Source organism: Pteropus vampyrus, unplaced genomic scaffold (genome assembly GCF_000151845.1).
Source record: "Pteropus vampyrus isolate Shadow unplaced genomic scaffold, Pvam_2.0 Scaffold9, whole genome shotgun sequence".
NCBI lineage: Eukaryota > Metazoa > Chordata > Mammalia > Chiroptera > Pteropodidae > Pteropus > Pteropus vampyrus.
Genome location: NW_011888790.1, coordinates 5,982,993 through 5,986,061, shown reverse-complemented (window position 1 = coordinate 5,986,061; position 3,069 = coordinate 5,982,993). Strand labels below are relative to the sequence as shown.

At 30.9% G+C, this 3,069-nt stretch overlaps 1 protein-coding gene across 2 annotated transcripts in view; it reads left to right on the top strand.

Annotated features, from left to right (window-relative positions):
* PTPRR (protein tyrosine phosphatase, receptor type R) overlaps positions 1-3,069 on the top strand; it is a 229,108-nt gene that overhangs the window by 111,345 nt on the left and 114,694 nt on the right. The window lies entirely within an intron of this gene.

The following is a 3,069-nucleotide window of genomic DNA, read 5'->3' as shown; positions in this document are numbered from 1 at the left end:
AATAAATAAATAGTTTCTTCCTAACATCATGAAAAGAGGAAAACCATAGGAATGTGGTAGCTATAGCATCACATTAGAATAGATAATTATTTGTATGATGTATATGGGTATATTTAATATATGCACCTATGCATATGTATATTATATTATCTTATCTAAGTATCAGAAAACAGCTAACACTAAAAACTCCACAATGTTATCTTAGGGTGATGGGATAAACTATTATAAATAAAATTTATTTCTTTTTTCTAATTCTTTGTGTTTTCTAAATCTTCTATCATGAGCATATTTAATTTTTATAATTAGAAAAATGAAGTTTTAAACTCTCAAGTTAGTTACAAGAAATAGACACTAATAGTGATTAAGTTTGAGTTCTATTTACAATCAATATGGCACACAGCTCAGAAAACTTATATTGCTTTCACCAATTAGAAGTAGGCTTCAAACTCTTGAGATAAAATAAACTGATTATTTTCTCTCCTGAATGGTATAGTAGTCAGAAATCAGAGACATATTCATTACACATCAAACAATTTTGTTAAATCAATTCTATGTATTTTTTGAATCATTAGGCATTTCTGGTGAATCACTTAACCAAATATAACGGCCTCAAGAGCAGAGCCCTGGTTTTTCTAAGGCTACCAAGAAACTCAGATTTTTCACTTAGTAGCTACACCATGTCAATTATGATGATTTGTGTATCCCTTCATTTCACAAAGATTTATTAAATACCTGCTATATGCCAGACACTGTTCCAGATACTAGGGCTATAGCAGAGAACCAGACTGACTAGGTCCCATGCCAGTGAGGCCCACATTTTAGTCAAGGGCGATATACAATAAATAAATACATAAATAGATACATAAATAAATAAATAGCTGTCAGTTAGTGGTAAATTCTAAAAGGAAAATAAAGTAGAATGATATGATAGGGAATAGCCAGGCTGGGAAGACCTCTCTGAGGAGGTGGCATTTAAACTGAGAGCTGAAAGACCAGAAAGAGCCACCATCCAGTGATACTGAACTACTTTTCAGGTAGTGGCAGGTGAATGCCAAAACCATGGCTTGTTTGAAGAACTGGAGAAAAGATGGAGTAGCTTGAGGACAGGATATTAGATGAGGTTCAGAGGTAATGGTAGCAAGATAAAGTAGGACCTCGTAGGCCCTAATTGAATTTAACTCTAAATGTGATAGAAAGCCATTGGAGGATTTTAAGAAAGAAAGAAAAGCTGAGCTCTTTGGAAAAAATAGATTTAACAATTAATACAAATATTAAGAAGCTATAAACAAAAGTTTTATGTCACTTATCTGAAATAGTTAAAAGACTGTATAACCTAGGGCATTACAAAGAGTAAGCAAGCTGGAAGAATTCAAAGATAAATGAAGATAATGATAAAACACATATTACAGAAATCAAAATTGCATTAGAAACAAAAGAAATAGAACAGATTCTGTTGGAAACATATAAGGACATGAAGCAGGCCTGAGAAAATTTCAGTTAAATTAAGATATACAAATAGTAAGAGAAAATAAGTACATAAAATAAAGTAGTTAGAGAGAAAGACAAGGGATATACAATTATATAATTGTTGTCCTTGATGATGAACCAAAAATATTTAGAAGAAAAATCATTCAAAAGTATAATAGGAGAAAATATTTCTGAAATAATCTGGCATCTATAGACTTCAAGGGCATATCACTGTTGCAGGAACTATCAACCCAAGGAAATATCCTTGGGTGAAGTTTGTTTGACTTTACTGTTAAAGACTCAAGACTGCAGGCAGGGGAAGCAAGTTATCTATAAGACAGACTAGCCTCAGGCTAGGGCATTTTTCACAGCAACTTTCAATACCAGAAGGCATCAGAATAATATCAGCAGAATTCAAAAGCAAAAAATAAAAATAAAGATTAAATCAAGAATTTAATAGCCAGCCAAGATGTTGTTTATTGTTAAAGGCACCATAAATGCATTCTCAGACATATAATGCCTCAGGAAATATAGCACTCATGAGCTCTATTTGAAAGAAACTATTTGATAATAAAATTCAACTAAGAAGTATATCAAAATAAAGAATTTAGGAAAGGTGACATTCTTCTAAAAAAAAAAAAAGACTGATCATGAGCATTGAACCCATTAACCAACACTATGAAACTTTAGAAATTATAATTACAGAACATATTCATCAGTGTAAATAATTCTCACAACCCTAGTTTCTTAGTGACTTAATACAAGTTTATTTTTAACTCATATCACTGTTTAATGAGGGGTGTTGGACAAGGCCTCTGCTTCATTCAATGATTTGGAGTCCCAGGCATCTTTCTTTATGTGGCTCTACCATTTTCAATAGAGTTCTAGATCACTTTGGAACAATCCAGCTTGTACACAGAGGGAAGGGAGAAAGAGAGTTGAGAAGGCACCCTCTTTAACTGCCGCAGACTGAAAATGTCATTTTACTTTCACTTACATTAATTAGTGAGATATATTATATGGCTCCACCTAGATATAAACAGCTTGAGTTTCCAGGGGGAGACAATAGATTTGCTGAGTAGTCTCTATTACACAGAATATAATGTAAATATCATAAAACATAACAATATGAAAATAATAATATAAAAACTGGGAGGTAATCATGAGAATAAGTGGGAAGAGAGGTACATTTTCTCATTTTCATAGCAGGAAGTTAATAAATACTTTCTCAAGTTTATAAATCAAGAAATAAAGGTTTAAATATATTATTATGTAACATTTAATATTATAAATATAGGCACTGGAAGAAAAAAATGTAAAACAAACAAACAAAAACCCAGACCATATAGCAAAAGACAGAAAACTAAGGAAGCAAAAATAAATAAATAAAATAAAATAACGTAAAATAAAGAATTATAACACATCTAATTCTTTAAAAGCAATAAAGATGAATGGATATGTTAATGTATTAAGAGTAAGAAATTATTAGATGAGAATCAAAACATGATAATTGACAACAGTATATATTATAAATATAGAAATATATCCCAGATACATTAATAAGTGAAAAAAAAGCAAGTTGTATAACAAAATGTGTAGTTT